The sequence below is a fragment of the Geotrypetes seraphini genome, chromosome 7 (assembly GCF_902459505.1).
Source record: "Geotrypetes seraphini chromosome 7, aGeoSer1.1, whole genome shotgun sequence".
NCBI classification, from domain to species: Eukaryota; Metazoa; Chordata; class Amphibia; order Gymnophiona; family Dermophiidae; genus Geotrypetes; species Geotrypetes seraphini.
The window spans coordinates 142,380,323-142,400,886 of NC_047090.1; the positions used below are offsets into that span (position 1 = coordinate 142,380,323).

Sequence of the window (20,564 nt, forward strand, 5' to 3'; positions counted from 1 at the left end):
GCCTTGTCATTGCCAGTTGAGGAGGTTAACTGAAAGAACCCATACAGTGTTTTTCATTGAAACACTGAGCTGTCATTCTTCAAGCAAAATTCCATAAACCAGAATACAGCGTACCATATTTTTATATGTAGCAGACAAAATACAAGAGTTCTTCAAAAATTTTCCATGCTTTCATATTTTTGCGGGAAATAGTTGCGGTGGGAGAAGTGGTAAGAGGGCGTGTAACACAAAACACGGTGATTATGTGGAAAAGTGATGTCATTTGCTTTTGAGATATTTAATAAATAATGTTTTTTAAAAAATTAAAGTGCGGAAACTTTTTGAAGATCCCTTGTAGAAAGAACCTATTTCTATAGATCAGTGTTTCTCAACTCAGTCCTGAAGTACCCCCTTGCCAGTCAAGTTTTCAGGATATCACAATGAATGAATATGCTTGAAAAATCAAGTTTATGCACATTCATTGTGGATATCCAAAAAACCTGACAGGCAAGGGAGTACTGCAGAACTGGATTGAGAAACACTGCTAAGTTAGGCACCACTAGGCGCCCTTTATTGAGGATGCCCAGGGACGTCTAACTGAATTCTATGTAAAGCTTAATTTTTAAAAATTAATTTAAGTGGTGCACTAATCGACCACACCTCTAAAAACTAATTTAAATTTTTTTTTTTAAAAATGATTAATTAAAGTTGCGCATGGATTTCCGTGCAGCGCCTAATGATGCTTACCTGAAAAGTACTCATGGTTAGGAGCAGAGAATAGGCATGGTTGACTTAGGCATTGTTAGGCATCTGTGTTAGGCACCAGTAAATTAGGCCAGGAAAACCTTGGCCTAATATAACAGCACCTACTACCAAGCAGCTTCTAAAGATCCAGAATGGAGTCATCTGGTCCGTTCTTCTACATCATACATGCATTTTAGGAAGCTCCTGAAAACTCACTTCTTCCCCAAACCTGATGGCCAAGTTTTAAATTAACCCTTGTTAACCCAAGACTAGACAACTTTCACTCATCATCTTACCCCGTCACAAACCTCAATTTTTCGTTTATTGTTTTTTATGCTTTTGTAAAACTGTATTATTCTAATTTGTTAAAAATTACTGTTCCTGATGTTTTTAACTACCCTGTACACCGCCTTGAGCCGAAAGGCTAATGCGGTATATAAATAAACATTTATGTTATGTTATATTACTACTAGAACATCTACCAACGCCTAAGCCATTTAGGCACGACTAGGTGTGATTCTGTAAATGGTGCCTAGCAGTTGATTGACACTGCGCCAACTGCGCCAACCAACACTGTTAGGCGCCATTTACAGAATCAGGCCCAACTCATACTGAATAACCACAGCTGAAAAGAAATAGACATACACCATAATCTGACGTACAGTCAGAATTCTTTCTTCCATTTCATACTTTTGCTAATCACAAGCTGAAAATATCTCGCCCGGTTTTCAAAGCAATTTATGCAGTCAGTAGAGGCTCCTGCCCGCTTAAATCACTCATGGCAGCCTAACCATTGATACTGAGCAGCACTTAACCCAGGCTGGTCATTAGAAAAGTGGACAGGACAGGGTCAATGGAGGAGGTGAGACTGGGGATGACCAAACAATTATGCAGAAGCCAGCAATATTTAGTGCTGATATCTACATAGCTAATTGGACAAACAACTCAAATTCAGCTTACAAACTGTCCTAAATTCAGCCAGTTAGCTATGCGAGATCCACCTGAATATAAAAGAAGTGAGGACTCAAATATTTTAAAAAGTGCCCTATGTTCTTTCAGGTGCAGCTACCTTGCAATAGTAGACCATCATTTACCCACCCCCATAATGCTAGGCCCCTCGACACCCCCATCACCCCCAAGCTAACTTTTCTGCAATGAACTTCCCCTCCCAACCCCACCTGCCACTCAGGATAGGGCTCACCCCCACCCCCAGACCAGGCAATTCCAAAATGGATGCAACAATCTCTAGCAGCAGCCTCACAATACTTTTGACGTCGGAGCACCATTTCAGAGTTGTAACTTCTAGGTGCAGGAGCAAGTTGGCTTCTATCCTGCCCCTGTTGTCCCACTGGACCATCAGGAACATTGGGTGGGCTTGGAAGGGGCTTATCCTGAGTGAGGTGTTGGGAGGAGTCAGGTGTTACAAGGGGCTAACATTTGGGGGGAGGGTCAGGGGGCCTAGCATTGCAGGGGGGTGGGGAGTTACTTTGGAGGTATGAGGGGAGATTGGGAGGAGCACAGGGCACTCTTTTTTATATGGTCCCAGCCAATATTCATTTGGAACCTGTATAACCATCTTATGCTGGCCCGGATGAATATTGACTAGGACCTGCATAAGCTTTGGCAGCCAGCACAAATGCAAGAAGCCCCAAATATTCAGTGCTGGTGCCTGCAAATTATGACACAGCAGTGAATATCCAGGGCAAATTTAGCCAACACTGTTTTATAAAATGCTGACTCATTACCAGGCCCATCAATACCAGAGACCAGCTATATGTGCAATCAGTTTTATTTTCTTTTACCTAATATTCATGTGCAGCCTTTTGGTAACTGTATTACTATTTAATACCATAGCAGTCGCTCTTATTGCTCAAAGTGACAGAGGAGGAGGGAGACAGAAAACATGGTGGAAGAAGAACTACCTGAGCTTCAACACATGAAAAAACCAAGCTTCTAGTCGAATGCACCTTTATGGAGATTGGTGACTGTTTTCCACAGGCAATATATGCTGACAATGGCCCTATGGATCCATCTGGAAATCACTGCCTTGGAAGCTGGTGTGCTGCATCCAGCCTAACTAGTGAGAACAAAATGATGGGCAGATAGCCTGAACTCCTTGGTGACCTCAAGATATCACAGAAGTACCCTTCTCATGTCCAACTTTTTCAAAATTCAGTCCTTCTTCCTTGAACCTGTGAACTGGAATGCCGGCAATCTGACTTCCTGATTGGCATGGAAAACCAAAACAATCTTCAGCAAAAAGGAGAGGCAGCTGCACTGGGTCCAACAAAAGGCCTGTCACTTACCTGAACAAAGCTTGGAAAGTCTGCTGTACCTCAGCTTGCTATTCTACTCCCATTCTGAGCTGTACTACCTGTCAGGGAAGAAACAGCACAAGCCCCCAATACTTTTTTTCAGAACCCTGGGAGGGGGTGTGATGAAATGGAGGTCTTAATCCTGCTGTGTGTTCCTACAGACCTTGATACAGCCCATTCCATGGACTGAAGACCTATAGGTCAAAGCTCAGGGCCACAAAGGAGGAACAAACAAACCTCCTCTATCTCAACCTGTGATGTGGCTGTGGCTCAGATCCTGAGAGGGAGACCCCCAGTGAGACTTCAACCATAGCTTGGAAAGTCTATCCCAAAAAGATGAGACAAGCAAGTCTCCACATTTATTTTCAGTTGATACCACCACAGAAATACTGTCTAGGTAGATTGCATAATACAAATACACTAGTGGCCAAAATTGTGGAAACACTTCAAGTTTTTTGAGATCACAGAACTTTATTCAACTGTTGCTTCAGTTACTTATTTAATCCTACAACATGTGATATTCATAAACATTCTTTGATTGTTTATAAACATTACTGGTAATATTCATGTAGGAATTTTGTTTGTGGTTAGGAATTACTTTTAGTGATTTTACGTCAAAAAGGTAAGCAATCGGTTGTGTTTCTTTTGATATGTATTGCTTAGCTTTTGAACACATACAGAACAGTAATAATGTTGTCACAGCTTGTAGGTGTTGTCTAAAGGTCTGTTGTGCAATATGACAAAATTAGAATTACCATTTTTCATTAATTGAATTAAATGAATATTAATTGTCTGAATACACTAAAATTACAGCTGTATGCTAAATTTTACAGAAGACATTTGATTGGTCCCCTAAAAAGAGAGCAACAGCCATAACCTTAAGAAACTAAGACTACAGTTACTGAAAGATTGCAGCCAAAATTGGTCAAGGTGTGTTGCCGCCTGAATTTCTCACCGCCACCTAAAACTGAATATGGCTAGGACTGAGTTCTTTATCTTTCTTCCTAAACCTACCTCCCCACTCCCCCCCCCCCATTCTCTATCTCTGTGGACAATACCCTCCTCCTCCCTGTACTGTCAGCTCACAAGCTTGGGGTAATCTTTGACTCCCCTCCTTCTCCACTCAAATTCAACAAATCGCTAAAGCTTGTTGCTTCTTCCTCTATAATATTACTAGAAAGGTTAGAGAATCATCAGATAATAATAGAGAATTGCCCAGAGTGCTTGTTTAAGTATTAATGACCTCATTGTAATATATTTGCATGGCAGAGTCGGAGTCTGCCAGGAAGCTCAGAAAAGACCATGGTGAGCCATTTTGAAAATTGGCCGGTAGAATACTTCCATGCTAAGCTGGCTGGAACTGGTTTAGTGACCGATGAAAACAAAAACTGTGGATACAGATGTTCTGGAGATAATTTATTAAACACTGACATATAAAACCATGAAAATTCAATTAAAAAAGTACAATGATAAAAAATACTGTAATAAAAATCCAACCGAACCCTACACGGTCCGTGTTTCGGTGAACATAGAAACATAGAAACATAGAAACATAGAAGGTGACGGCAGATAAGGGCCAAGGCCCATCAAGTCTGCCCACATCAATGACCCTCCCCTACCTCTCTTTGCGAAGAGATCCCACCTTTCGATCCCATTTAGCTTTAAAATCAGGCACACTGCTGGCCTCAATCACCTGCATCGGAAGACCATTCCATCGATCCACCACCCTCTCGGTGAAGAAGTATTTCCTGGTGTCGCCATGTAATGTCCCTCCCCTGATTTTCCATGGATGCCCTCGTGTTGACGTGGGTTCCTTGAAGAAGAAGATATCCTCCCCCACCTCGATACGGCGTGTGAGGTACTTGAATGTCTCGATCATGTCCCCCCTCTCCCTGCGTTCCTCAAGGGAGTAGAGCTGCAGTTTATTCAGCCGTTCCTCATACGGGAGATCCCTGAGCCCCGTGACCATCCGTGTGGCCATTCGCTGGACCGACTCAAGTCTCAGCACATCTTTGCGGTAATGTGGTCTCCAGAATTGTACACAGTATTCCAGATGGGGTCTCACCATGGACCTATATAATGGCATTATGACTTCGGGCTTACGGCTAACGAAACTCCTTCGTATGCAACCCATGATTTGTCTGGCTTTAGATGAAGCTTTCTCCACCTGAGTTGCAGTCTTCATGTCCTCACTGATGATTACCCCTAAGTCTCGTTCCGCTACAGTTCTCTCTAGGATCTCACCATTAAGAGTGTAAGTCTTACATGGATTTCTGTTGCCTAGGTGCATGACCTTGCATTTTTTGGCATTGAAGTTTAGTTGCCAGGTCCTGGACCAATTCTCCAGTAGGAGGAGGTCGTGTGCCATACTATCGGTCTTGGATTTGTTGTCAGGTCCTGTTGTGTTCTTGTCCACTATATTGCATAATTTGGCATCATCGGCGAATAACGTTAATTTACCCTGAAGCCCTTCAGCCAAGTCCCTTATGAAGATGTTGAACAAGATTGGGCCCAAGACCGAGCCCTGCGGCACTCCACTTAACACCTCTGTCGTTTCGGAGGGGGAGCCATTCACCACCACCCTCTGAAGTCTACCTCCTAGCCAGTCCCCCACCCATGTAGTCAAGGTATCTCCCAAACCTATAGAGCTCATCTTGCTCAACAACCTGCGGTGTGGTACGCTATCGAATGCTTTGCTGAAATCTAAGTACACGACATCCAGGGACTCCCCAATATCCAGCTTCCTCGTCACCCAGTCAAAGAAGCTGATCAGGTTGGATTGACAGGACCTCCCCTTTGTAAACCCATGTTGACGGGGATCTCGCAGATTCCCCTCGTTAAGGACCGCATCCAATTGGTGTTTGATTAGAGTTTCCATTAGTTTGCTTACTATTGATGTGAGACTCACTGGTCTGTAGTTCGTAGCTTCCGTCCTACTTCCTTTTTTGTGGAGTGGAATGACATTAGCCGTTTTCCAGTCTAGCGGGACTTTTCCTTTGCTAAGGGAGAGATTGAAGAGTGTTGATAGTGGTTTCGCCAAGGTGTCTTTTAACTCTCTGAGTACTCTGGGGTGTATGTTGTCTGGCCCCATGGCTTTGTGAACCTTGAGTTTGGATAGTTCACTGTAGACACTATTGGGCGTTATCTCGAAGCTGCAAAACGGGTCTATCGAGCTATCCCCTGTTGGTAGTTGAGGGCCGGATCCCTGCGCCTCGCGGGTGAAAACTGAGCAAAAGTATTCATTTAACAGTTTAGCCTTCTCGGAGTCCGATTCTACATAGTTCCCGTCCGGTTTCCTAAGGCGTACTATCCCTCCTGTGTTCCTGTTTCTATCACTAATATACCTAAAGAATGCTTTATCGCCCTTTTTGATATTCTTTGCTAGATTCTCCTCCACTTGCAATTTGGCCTCTCTGACTGCTGTTTTGACGGTTCTTGACTTGGCCAGATAGTCTTCTCTGGAGCCCTGCTTCCCTGAATGTTTGAAGGAGATGAATGCTCTCTTCTTCTCTTTTATGAGGTTGGAGACCTCCGTAGAGAACCACTGCGGTTTGTTTTTTCTTCGTCGTTTACTTACAGATTTGATAAATCTGTTTGTTGCTTCGTGTATGGTAGTTTTCAGTGTTGACCACAATTCCTCTACATTATCAGTCTCTGCTTGGTTTTGCAGCGACTGATGGATGAATTCCCCCATGTCCTCAAAGTTGGTGTCCTTGAAGCTGAGGACCTTAGTTAATGTGTTGGGTTTGGCGAAACCTTTTCTGAGGTTAAACCATACCATGTTGTGGTCACTGGATGACAGCGTGTCTCCCACAGAGACATCTGTGACACTTTCTCCGTTGGTAAGTATTAGGTCTAGAATCGCCTGATCCCTAGTTGGCTCCAAAACCATTTGCTTGAGTCTTGCTCCCTTTATAGAGTTTAATAGCCTTTTGCTGCTTCCGGTCGCAGAGGAAAGTGTGTTCCAATTCACGTCAGGCATATTGAAGTCCCCCATCAATACTGTGTCCCCACGCAAGGTGATATTCTCTATGTCCTCGATTAATTCCATATCAAGGTCTTCCTGTTGCCTTGGAGGTCTGTATACTATGCCAAGGTACAGGCATTTGTCCTTTCCCCTGGCCATATTTACCCACAGGGATTCCCCTGTGTACCTAACATCTGTGATTCTAGTAACGTTGATGTCATCTTTGGCATATAGTGCTACCCCTCCTCCCATTTTGCCCTCCCTGTCTTGGCGGAACAGATTGTAACCCGGTATGACCATGTCCCACCTGTGGGAGTCTGTAAGCCAGGTTTCGGATATTGCCACCACATCTAGGTCGGCGCCCCTCATTTCCGTTTCCAATTCCAGAATCTTGTTGCCCAAACTGTGGGCATTGACGTACATAGCCTTCCAAGTCCTAGGTTTGTTATGGCTATCTAGTGATATTCCCGATTGAGCTCCATCGGCTCCTTTGGTATTGTTTGCGATGTGTGTATTCTTCTTAGACCCTGAAACACAGTGTGAACTTACCCCGGATTCGAAAATGTCAGTATCCCCCCTGAACCCGGAAATGTGAGCACCCCCCCCAGATCCATGATTGCTATGTGTATATACCTCAGATCCTGAATGGTATTTGCAGCTTACTTCATTAGATAGGTTATTAGTGCCCGTACCCTCCCCCAACTTACCTAGTTTAAAGCCCTATGGAGTAGGCGGGCTAATCGGTGTCCAAAGACGTTCTTCCCTCTGCTGGACAGGTGCAACCCATCTGGTCCCTGTAGTCCTTGTAGTGCCTCTCCGTGGTTCAGGAACCCGAAGTTCATCTCCTTGCACCATCCTTGCAGCCAGTCGTTTGCCTTCTGGATCCGATTCTCTCTGGCTCTTCCCTTGCCTCTTACTGGAAGGATCGAGGAGAACACAACCTGCGCATCCAACCTCCTCAGCTTCTCACCCAGGGCACCAAAGTCCTCAGGTATCCTCTCCGGGGTGCTCCTGGCGGTATCGTTGGTTCCGACATGGATAAGAAGCATGGGGAAGTGGTCCTGGGGCTTGATGAGACTGTCCAAGCAGGCGGTTACATCCCGGATCCTGGCTCCTGGCAAACAGCAAACCTCTCTCGATTGAATATCTGGTCTGCAGATTGGGCCCTCCGTGCCCCTCAGCATTGAATCCCCAATTACCACAACTCTACGCTTCTTAGGGGAGGGCCGTACTGATGTCTCTGGGACCGGAACCTCCTGCTGGATATCTTCCTGCTCCTCATTGTCAGGTCTTCCTCAGGGATCCAGTGGTTTGCAACCTCACATATAAAGAACTGGACTGAAAACAGTCTATTGTCTTTAAACATGTGAGCAAAGAACACCGCAGACAAGCTGAAGTAGCAAAAAAAATGCTAAGAAGCACATTGGGTTTTGAGAATCTTCCCCTGAGTAAGCACTTAAAAACCGAACTACACAATGACAAAATTAAATTACAAGCATTAAAAAAATTAACAGGACAAGCACTGTCTCCAGCTCATTTTCTTGCAAATATTGTCAATATTCGGTACCAGGGTCAAGCCTTAAGTGCCGAAGAAGAGTTAGCTACCTGTAATGTCAACTAGAGTAAACTTCAGAGCTAAAGGGGAACCATTCAAGAAATACATGTTTGCCAATGATGTTTTAAAGAAAATCACACCAGTGAACTGGTGCGGGGGGGGGGGGGATCACTTAAGTACTTGTATTTAGAGACTATTGAAGTAAAGTTTTCATTTTAACAGCAGTAGCTTCTTCTGCTGTCATAGAAAGAATATTCTCTTCCTTTGGACTCATTCATTCCAAGTTGAGAAATTATTTGGAACCTGATAAAGCAGGAAAACTTGTTTTTCTTTTCCAGATCATGAACAAACAAGAAAGTGAAGATGAAGATGAGTGAGCTACAGAAGAAAGTATTTTAAAGTTTTTCATGAGTGGACCTGGCTGATAGTCTTAAAACATTTTTTAAGATATTTTGTTTAACCATGTCAGTTAACATGAATGTTTAAGCAAATACAAGAATACATTTGCTATAATGTTATTGTTTTGGTTAAATAGTTAAATACACTAAACTATTTAAATTATTATTAAGGTAATGATTAGTTTTCTCCTTTCAATAAAGTACAGCAGAATAGTTGTCCAAATATGAATGATTAACCTATTAAAATGAAGATAGCTCACCTTGCAATAATTTCATAATTATTTATCTATGTATTTCTAATAGTATAACCAAGGAGTGGTGTAGTGGTTAGAGCAACATCCTTAGTACTCTGAGGTTGTGGATTCAAATCCCACACTGTTCTTTGTGACTTTGGGTAAGTCACTCAATCCTCCATTGCCCCAGGCACATTAGATAGATTGTGAGCCCACCAGGACATGTAGGGAAAATGCTTGAGAACCTGATTGTAAACCACTTAGATAACTTTGGTAGGCAGTATATAAATACGTATAATAAATCAGTAATTTGTTTTTATAACTAATCTGAAAAGGGGTGTTTTTTTTTAAATTGAAACTTTCATCTGGTTGTAAATATTAAGATTATACCAGCAAAAATGAACCTTTCTGCAGAAAACCATGATTTAAATCAAGCCTTTCTGACTAGTGATTTAAATTGATTTGATTTAAATCAAATCCACCTGTAAAAATTAATGCAGATATTGATTCTATAACACACCAAGAATATATTTTAAAAATGCACTTTATTTTGAATTGTCAACAGTGGCAAATTTCATAAATGAGACACCTGAGTAACACTCTTAAGAGATCATTCTATATCAAGTGGGCAAGAATGAAATTCATGCATTTACAGGATTTGAACAGCATTTCAATCAGCTGTTTGAGGGCCATGGAGGAGGACTTCAGGGGCTGTGGCTGGAGACCACTGCTGTATCTTTTATGGTTAATTTGACTATCATTAACCTGTGCCAGAGGACATAGTAAAATAATGTTAACAACAAAAAAAACCACTTGTCACCATTGAACTGTAGCTGCTTTTAATTTTGTCATAATTCAACATGAAGATTTAGTGAAGGTGGGGCTGACCCCATCTGAACTAATATGTTTGTCACACAACTGCAAGTACATATTTTTCTCAGAAGCTGAACTGTAAGTGTGACCTATCCTCTTTGACAAGCAAATGCAATCCCCCCCCCCCCCACCGTGCAACATTTCTAGCTGCATTTTTTTTTCTCCAAATTGTATGTATGGTAACCACAGGTTTTATCCAAGTGTGGACTGTTTGAAAATTGTTCCCATGAATGTTTTCAGCTACACATTACAATCTCTCTAGAAGATAAGCACTCACTACAGATATACTTGTATTGGTTTTCTGTTCAAACTATATCAGTTTTACTATCTTTTCTGATATTTACAGGCAATAAAAGAATAATTCAGCTGAGCTGCACAGGAATAAAGAGTTTTTATGTGTGTATGTGCTGGCATTCTGGTACGTTAGGCACATTCATGACCCCTAAATGTTGATACCCTCTTTACAGAGTTACCCCTTACCTCAACATGTCATGTGCTTATACTTTTACCTACAGGAAGAATGGACAGTTTTTAAACACTACTAATACTATTATTTATCACTTATATAGAACTAAAAAGGCATACGCAGCGCTGTACATTTTGACATTTAATAGAGGGTCCCTACTCGGAAGAGCTTACAATCTAACATGGACAGACAGACATGACATACAGGGTTAGGAATGCAGAACCCAAGGTGAGAGGAGTTAGGAGTTGAAAGCAGCCTCGAAGATGTGGGCTTTTAAATGGGCCTTGAACACTGCCAGAAGGCTTAAACCCCCTCCTTTACTAGCATTTTTAGCGCCGGCTGCCATAGTAACAGCTCCAACAATCATAGATCTGAGCTGTTACCGCTGCAGCCGGCGCTAAAAACGCTAGTGAGGCTTTGTAAAGGAGGGAGAAAGTTAGATGCCTATATCTTGTAAAAATAAATCAAATCAATCCTAATTCCTACTCACCACAAGATACCTATGTCCATCCTATAATTCTCTCTGCTAGAACCTCCCCAACCCTTATATGTCCTGCCTGTCCAAATTAGATTGTAACCTCTTCTTAGCAGGGACCATCTATCACATGTTAAATGTACAGCGCTGCGTATATCTTTCAGTGCTATAGAAATGATAAATAGTAGTAGAGACAGAAGATCAAGAGCACCACAATTATCTCATTGGCATCCTACACAAGATTCAGACTACAAATCAAGAAATTATTTAAGGGCTCCAAAATGGCAACTTATACATGATGAACTGTTATTCTCTGCTGTTTCCTGTAACAGTTTTCTTCATTGTGGGCAAGCATCAGGAAAGGATTCCTGTTTAACCCTCTCATCAGGGAATTGTCTTGTTGCCAAGCCCAGTGAATGATTTTGTGCAGAGAAACATTTGCGGGACTGGGTGGAAGCCTGCTTGAGATGCCAAAGATAATAGAGAGCCTGAGGTCTTTCTGGGGCCAGATACCAATCTGAGTCCTGATCTGAGAGTGCAACCCTTTTCCCCATCCCCCACCCCCCACCCCCCATACAATTACAACTTTGAAGCTCTCCAATTCTGGCTTTCTTGGTGCTCCTACCAGGAAATATTGGAATTGATAGGAAGCAAGAAAATATGCAACATCTGGACATCAAGAATAGATACATTATGCAATAGGCTCAGAGGTTTGAAGGTATGATTAGTGCTGCCTGATTCGCCGATTTGAGTTGATTCACTGTCTAAAAAAAATTGGACTCACCAATTCAGTGAGTCCTGACTCCTGATATACTTCTGGGCATCCTAAAGTAGCAGCAGCGGTGACGGTGACTGGCTTGGCAGAAGCAGAACAGTGAACAGACTTCTCCTGGCCTGCTCCGCCAGGTCCTTCCCTCTGCTGCATCACTGATGACGTCACTGATGATGCAACAGAGGGAAGCCCTGGCAGGCAGTCCGCAAGAAGCCTGTTCATCATGCTGCTTCTTCCAAGCCGGTTATTGCTGCTACTTTAGGAGGCCCAAAGGGAGGGGGGGGGTCAGTCAGGAGGTGCTGCATAGGGGAATAGGAGGGATGAAAAACTGCTGCACAGGGAGATGAATAGGAAGGAGGAAAACTGCTGCATGGGGGACAAGAGAGATGGAAAGAGGAGAGAGGAAGAATTGGTGAAGATGGGATGGAGAAGTGAAAGGGAGAGATGCTATAGAGGTAGAAAGGGGTGAGGGGAAGATATGTTTATTAGTATTTATATACCGCTCTTTATTGTGACATCAGAGCGGTGTACATCAATTAAAAAGGAAAAAAATGGCAATAACTGTAGTACAGATATAAAGAAAGGGAGAGAAAAAAAATATGATCCTTCAGTTGCTGTAGGATCCAATACCCAACTAAAGATTAAACCGTATATTATAAAATCGAAACTAAGCAGGAAATGCCAATCCAAATAAATAAGTTTTTAAAGAAGCTCTAAATTTAATATAGGTACACTCACAGTGAAATTCATTTGGAAGAGAGTTCCATAAATATGGGACCGATGCAAAAAAGGCAGAGTTTTCAGTCGATTTTAATCTAGCCAAATCAATAGATGGTAATGTCAATCTATTTAAAGTTGATGAACACAAGGTTCTGGGGAGTTCTGGGGAGTTGAAAGGTGATAGATTCCGTACAAACGTAAGGAAGTTCTTCTTCACCCAGAGAGTGGTAGAAAACTGGAACGTTCTTCCGGAGTCTGTCATAGGGAAAAACACCCTCCCGGGATTCAAGACAAAGTTAGACAAGTTCCGGCAATTCTTATGTTCTTATGTTAACCAGTAATTTTGCAAGATATTCAGGCTGCCCCACTGGTCAATACTTTAAATGCCAAAGTGAATGCTTTGTACATCAGCCTAATTTTTATCATAAGCCAGTAATATTCCCTAAACAACGGAGCATTTGTAATAACTCTAATGGCAGTATTTTGAACTGTCTGGAATTTCTTAAGAGAAACCTGAGGAAGTCCATTATAGATAATATTATAGTAATCCAGTTTTTAAGTAGCCAATGCATAAATGAGATTCGTAGCAGGAAGTATCTATATACAATCGTATAGAGCAGTGGTTCTCAACCCTGTCCTAGGGGATGCCCAGCCAGTTGGGTTTTCAAGATATCCCTAATGAATATGCATAAGACATATTTGCATGCCTGTCTCCTCCATTATATGCAAAGCTCTCTCATGCATATTCATTAGGGATATCTTGAAAACCCAACTGACTGGGGGACCCTAGAACAGGATTGAGAACCACTGGTATAGAGCGTATCATGCATAAAGAATAGAAACAAGATCTAACTACTGAAACCAACTGGGGATGAAAAGTCAAAGCTGCATCTAAATAGACTCCCAAATATTTCATAGAATTTTGAAGTTGTACAGTAAGAGATTGCAGTAGAGGAGACACTGCCGGAGATTGTGAAGAACCAGTAATCCATATACCAGTAGTTTTCTTAGGATTCAGAATTAATTTATTTTGTGAAATCCATTTGTCGATCATGTCTAAACAAGTTTGAGTGGATATCAATAAAAATGTCATTGGCATAAACATAGCATTTAATCTGATGCTCCTGAATTCTCAGAGCAAGGGGGCTTCAGAATATATTGAATAACAAGGGTGATAATATAGATAACATGGTGGAGGGAAGAGAGATATGCATGGAGAAGAGAGAGGTAGAAATGTTGGACATAGGGTAGAGGACAGGGAGAGATGGTGCATGGGGAGAAAGAAATGTTACACATGATAATGGAGGGGAGGAAGGGAGATATGCTGCATGGAGGGGAATAGAGAGGTTTGACCCAGGGCACAAGGCAGGGAGAGAGAGATGGTAGACAGTGGGAAAGAGATGTTGGATATGGCAGTGGAAGGGAAGGTACAGAGATAGAAGATGGATGGTGAGCACGGAGAAAGAAGAAAATGTCAAATGGGAAGGAAACCTTGGCAAGCAAGTTAACAGAAGACAAACAAAAACCAGAGCCTGGGACCAACATGATTTGAATAATAAAATGACCAGACAACAAAAGGTAGAAAAAATAATTTTATTTTTTGTGATTACAATATGTAAGATTTGAAATGTGTCCTGCCAGAGCTGGTATCAGACAGGGAGCATGAGCTAGGACCTAACAGAGAAAGGAAAAGTATTTTTTGTTTATACTACTGTGCTGGCAAGGTGCTGGAGAGGGCAAAGAGGGCTGGGGTGGGTGAAGAGCCTACAAAATAAACCCACCAGGACGTTTGGGAAAAAAACAACGCCCTATTGGGCAGGAAAAGTGAATTGAATTGCAAAATCAATTCAATAGGCCAAATCGAATTGAATTGAATTTTTTCCCTGAATCAGGCAGCACTAGTGTTGACTAGTGAAGCCCCTGGTAAACATTCGTTCATCTGATTTTAAAATGTTTACTGTTGGGAACATAGGTATTCCTTTGCCAAAATCTTGAATGGTAGACTTTCTGTTATAACTGCGGAAACAATTTGGGAATTGATTGTAGATTCAGGAAAAACTCTAATTCTTCAGATAAACAGTTTGAACTTGAGAGCACAGCAGTTGAAAACTAAGAGGTCCTTTTACTAAGGTGTGATAGTTAATTTAATGCACGCGCTAAATGCTAACACGTCCATTATAGTCTATGGACGCGTTAGCATTTAGCGCGTGCTAAATCGGCTAGCGCGCTTTAGTAAAAGGACCCCTAAATTTGAAAAAGACTCCTTAGATTTGAAGTCTTTGAATGAATATGTCGGAGAAGTCAGTGGAAGAGGGTCAGGTTCTACAGAATAATATTATTAAAGATATTACAAATCTGTATAGACAATATGAATCTTTGGAGAATTTTACCAGAAATAATAACAAGGTTTATAGAATTTCTCCATACTGTTAAGATTTCTGCAAAAGATATGCTGAAGCATTATTTGAGTGAGCTACTTGGCATACCTGTGAAAAACATGCCTCTATTTGCTCATGTATATTAATAATAATAATAACTTTATTCTTCTATACCGCCGCAATCTTGCGACTTCTAGGTGGTTTACAATCAAGAGTGCTGGACATTCAGCGAAATACAATAAGTAGATATTCAGAGGAAATACAGAGCTCAGAGACCTCAGGAGGCAATAGTATAGAAATACAATTTGCTGAGCGAAAATGTAATATGTACATTTTAGTAGGTAATGTCCGACAGGACCTGTTGGGGATAAATAGCAACGTAAAGTTACGATAAGATGAAGATAACAGATTATATTTATAACAGTGCTGTAAGTTCAGGTGGAATAGGGAGGGGGGAGGGAGAGGGAGAGCGGGTCAATTGTTTAGGTATTTCTGGAACAGGTATGTTTTTAGGCGTTTCCTGAATTCCCCATATGTAGTGGGCGAAAGCAGTTGGTCTAGGTCTTTGCCCCATAGGACTGCTTGGTGAGAGAGAAGGTGTTCATGGTGTTTTTTCATTTTGCAGCCTCTAACTGGAGGGGAAATGAGTTTTGGATGTGTGTTTCTCTTGAGTTTGTTATTAGAAAATGCGAAAAGGTCCGTTATGTACTTGGGGGTCAGGCCGTACAGTACTTAACTTCTTTCAGTCAAAAAACCTGAGAATTGAGATAAGCTTTTTCTAAATTGTAAGATCAGAATTTTTCTAGATGTATCCAGAGATACCCAGAAAAAAACAAAAGCACTTTTTGCTTATGCATCCTGGGATTTTACAATTGGGGGCTACTGTTTTTCTTCAGTTCCTCTGCAAACATGTTATTAGATTTCAGTCTCTGAAATATTTACAACCTTCTCTTCTGCCTTTCTGATCACTAATCACCGCCCTTTGCAGATTTCTTTGGTCTCACTTGAAATATCTAGTGATGCTTAGCTGTCCTTAATATAATTATTGAGTTCAGCGTAGGTATAATTTCATTGCATTTTCTCTATTTCTCTTAGAAATGTCTTCAGTTTGGTATTTTGGACTCAAGTGTTTCTAGAATTTATAGGGGTCCTTTTCCAAAGCCATGCTAAATAGCCTGTGCTATTTTTGGTATACGGGTTTCTCACATGCTGAGGTCACTTTTTAGCAAGTCTACAAAATGACAGCAATTTGGCTTTTCCTATTATATGTCCAAGTGCTAATTTTGAAATTAACGAATGGTCATTAGTGCTACCTATTTTGTAGGCAGAAAGGGCTCCTGTGCTAATTGGTCAGCGCACACCTATGCCCTTGTGCTGATTAGCGCATCGCACACTCACTCTCTGCTCCCAAACACGTCCCTGTGCTAAAAAAGAAAGTGCATTTTTTAACACATGGTTGGCACATATTGAGCTTTCAGTTAGCATGTGGATCCTGAATGTAGCCCACTTCTGCGGATTTTAAGTGGCAGTAAGTGTACATTAGTGCATACTGCCGCATAGTAAAAGGACCCCATAGTTTTTCTTATATTTCTTGAAGGTCTTTATTTTTTCATGTACTAGATCAGTGTTCTTCAACTACTGGTCCACGGACCAGTGCCGGTCCACAGAAATTTCCTGCCGGTCCACAGGGCCAGCACGTGCATCAGGCCCAAAACAGTGTTCTTCAACCGTTGGTCCAATGTGCGATCGATGCGGCGTTATCTTTGAGCCAGCTCCCTCTTCCTAACTGATTCAGTGCACAAAGCCACGGACAGTGGCTCCTACGGGCATCCTGCGCCTGAACCAGAAGCCTTCTCTCTGATGTTGCAACGTCAGAGGGAAGGCTTCCAGATGAGGCACGGGACGTGCAAGGTGCAATTCGTACTATTATGGGGGTGGGGTCTGGGGTGGAGATTGGGTAGAGATGGGCAGGGTCTGGCCCACAACTTAGCCCAGTGTTCTTCAACCGCCGGTCCACGGACCGATGCCGGTCCACAGAATAATTATTTTATTTCTGCCGGTCCATAGGTGTAAAAAGGTTGAAAAACACTGTACTAGATCACCTTCTATACAAGTATGTTACTTGGCTGTTACATTAAAATGCAGAAAAATCACTGCAACACAACTAGTGGAGAGTATACAGTTGCAAGAACTTCACTACAAATTTCTATTGTGCATGTATATCCATCCTTCAAAAGCAAGAAAGATGGGCCTTCCCTCAGATGGGGCCTGTCTAAAATGTGGCAATCCTGAGGCTTCCTATAAGCACTGTGTGTGGGACTGCTTTTATATTCAACAATTCTGGACAGAGGTCTGGAACCATTTGAGTGGCGTACCATAAGGTTTGGATTCCAACACCACATATCTGTTTGTTGGACAATGCAACCACTGTAATTGATGGTACAAGAGTTTGGGGCCTTTTCCTGCTTAAAGCAGCTCTCATTGCCAAATACTGTATCTTACAACAGTGGATCTATCCTACACCACCAACATTAACAGAATGGAGAAATTAGATGCATGAGCTACTATAGATGGAGAAACTCTCAGTAGCTTTGAGAGGGCAGCAAATAAAACACAGATTTCTCAGACTATGGACACCTTTTCTTGACACTCTTTCTCTCCAAGTATGTTTGATAGTTTTGAATGATTTGCAAGTTTAAGGCCCCACCTTTAATCAAGCCGCAATAGGTTTTTTGTCGGCCGCTGGAATAAAAGCTTCAACGCTCATAGGAATTATATGAGTGTCCGAGCTTTCACCGCAGCGGCCGGCAATAAAAAAAAAACCCTAATGTGGCTTGATAAAAGGGTGTCTAAATCATTCTGATATCTTATTCGCTCAACTTAATATTTCAATGTGACAAAGGGGGAGTTTGAATGGGGGGTGTAGGAGAAACGAGATGTGAAATTGGGGAAATTTAGGCGTGGGATGGCATGATACATTATTAAGATTGGGGCAACCATGCTGTCTGTAGCAGGTGCCAAGCTCTGGAATGTGCTGCTTGGTATTCTGTGATGGGAAACTGAACTTTAAGAAAATGTTGAAAACATAATTATTTATCAATGCCTTCTTCATGTGCTAATGCTATTTTCTACTAATGCTTTCCCGTCCTGTAAATGTTTTTATGGGATTTTGTCTTTCCATCTTGTAGGATGAATTTAAAAGAAGGTTTTAATAATGATATCGTTAGTTAATGTTTTATTGTATTTAGCATTTTTAATATGTATGCATGTAATTTTGTAAACCGCATAGTTTTTATGCAGTATATACATTTTTAAATAAATAAATAACTATTTCAGTATGCAATTGGTGATGTTGTTATTTCTGCTTAATAAAGATATTTTCAAATAAAAAACAAAATATAGAAAATTAACTCATTAAAAAAGAGTACAAGTCAAGGAAAAACAGTAATAGACTCAGGGCTCCTTTTACTAAGGTGCACTAGCTTTTTTAGCGCACGCACGAAATTACCGCGCGCTACACCATGTGGTACACTTCTAGAATAATGCCAGCTCAATGCTGGCATTAAGGTCTAGCGCACGCAGCAAATTAGTGTGCGCTATTCCACGCGTTAAAGCCCTAACGCACCTTAGAAAAAGTCCTCGGTGAGTTTCCAAATCGCAAAATAGATGTCAGGGATTTTCAATGGAAAAGGCGCCATTTTCTAGCTACAGCTACACCTAATAAACTTGTATTTCATAAGAAAATAAGAATAGCCTTACTGGGTTAGACCAATGGTCCACCTAGCCCAGTAGCCCATCTCCACGGTGGCCAATCCAGGTCACTAGTACCTGAAAAAACCCCAAACAGTAGCAACATTCTATGTTACCGATCCAAGGCAAGCAGTGTCTCAATAACAGACTATGGACTTTTTCTCCAGGAAATTGTCCAAACTTTTCTTAAAACCAACTACATTAACTGCTAGTACCACAACCTTTGACAATGCATTCCAGAGATTAACTATTCTCTGAGTGACAAAATATTTCCTCCTATTGGTTTTAAAAGTATTTTCCTATAACTTCAAGTGTCCCGCTAGTCTTTGTAATTTTTGACAAAGTGATTAATATGAGAACTTTTATTTAAGTTTGAGCTAGATCCATCAATTTTATGAGGAAACATTATTTTGCTTTCTATGCTAATATACTTATACGTATCCTGAAATATTTGATTGGTCTAGGCCAGGGGTTCTCAACCGAGTCCTACACTCCTAACCAGTCAGGTTTTCAGGATATTCATAATGAATATGCATAAGATAGGTTTGTGTATACTCTTTCCATTGTATGCAAATCTATGTTCTGCATATTCATTGTGAATATTATGAAAGCCTAATTGGCTGGGTATGATCTGACAACTGGGTTGAGAAATCCTACTCTAGACAGAATGGTTAGGGGAGATGATGTGTCAAGAGAAAGACAGTCAGAAAAACCAGTGGAAAAAACCTTCACAGTCCAAGCAGAAGCAAAAAACCACAGTAAAGAAATTCGGTAATATTGGTGTGCAACTTTATTCTGCAATCATGGAAATCTGTGCGATGGCTCGACATGCACATGTTTCGGCCAATATGGCCTGCCTCAGAAGCCTTATTACTAATATGCTTTTTTTTTATATATTTGTTAATTTGCAAGTGTAGAGAGGACTACACAGTATTTTCATTTGCAGGTGTAGAGAGAACCATACTGAATCTTCACAAGTACTCTGATGAGGCTCCCTATTTGTTCTTTGGCTACACCTATGCAAAGATAGCATCCTCTATAATAAAACCCTAAGCATGTATGCTGTGTGTCTCCTTGCTGAATTCAATTTCTGGCGCGTGGGGAAGCTTGCAGCACGAGGGGCAACTTGCGGTGGCGGTTTGACACCTGTGCTGCCGGGACGCCTCTTCTCACCCCCGAACCAGCAAATGCAGCAGCTGCGGAGCATTTACAGCAGCTGCGGAGCATTTGCGAGGTGGACTGGCCTAGCAAAAGCCCCGAGGCTGCTCGGGCTAGTGGATGCTGGACAGGGGGAGTAGGGAAAGGAGAAGGCCTTCTGCTGGATAGGGAGATCAGGGAAGAGGTGCTGTTGGACAGGGGGAAGGTAAAAGGAAGGGAGAAGGCCTACTGCTGGACAGGGGGGGCAGGGAAGAGGTGCTGCTAGACAGGGGGGAGGTAAAATGAAGGGAGAAGGGCTGCTTTTGGACAGGGGGAGCAGGGAAGGGGTGCTGCTGGACACGGGGGAGGTAAAAGGAAGGGAGAAAGGCTACTGCTACAGGGGGAGAAGGCAAGGGGTGGTGGTGGACAGCCGAGGAAAGAGAGAGACAGAAAGAGACAGAAAGAAAGACAGACACACAGCGGCCAAGGAGAGAGAGAGAGAGACAGAAAGAAATAAAGACAGACAGATCTATTCTAGCACCTGTTAATGTAACAATCTTAAAGAGTAGTATTAGTAATAAGGCTTCTGAGGCCAGCCATATTGGCCAAAATAGGTGCATGTCGTGCCATCGCACAGATTTCCATGATTGCAGAATAAAGTTGCACACCAACATTACCGAATTTCTCCAATGTCGTTTGTTTGTGTCAAGTGAAAGATCCATTTTGTTTCTCATTTTTAGCTAGATCCATAAGTGTTAGAGCACAGTATTAGTTCAGATTTTAGCTTATATACAGATTTACC

The 20,564-nt window shown here is 41.8% G+C and overlaps 1 protein-coding gene across 2 annotated transcripts in view; it reads right to left on the reverse strand.

Annotated features, from left to right (window-relative positions):
• The window catches only part of SLC35F4 (solute carrier family 35 member F4), a 163,441-nt gene that overhangs the window by 59,719 nt on the left and 83,158 nt on the right, over positions 1-20,564 (reverse strand). The gene's annotated exons all lie outside the window — the stretch shown is intronic.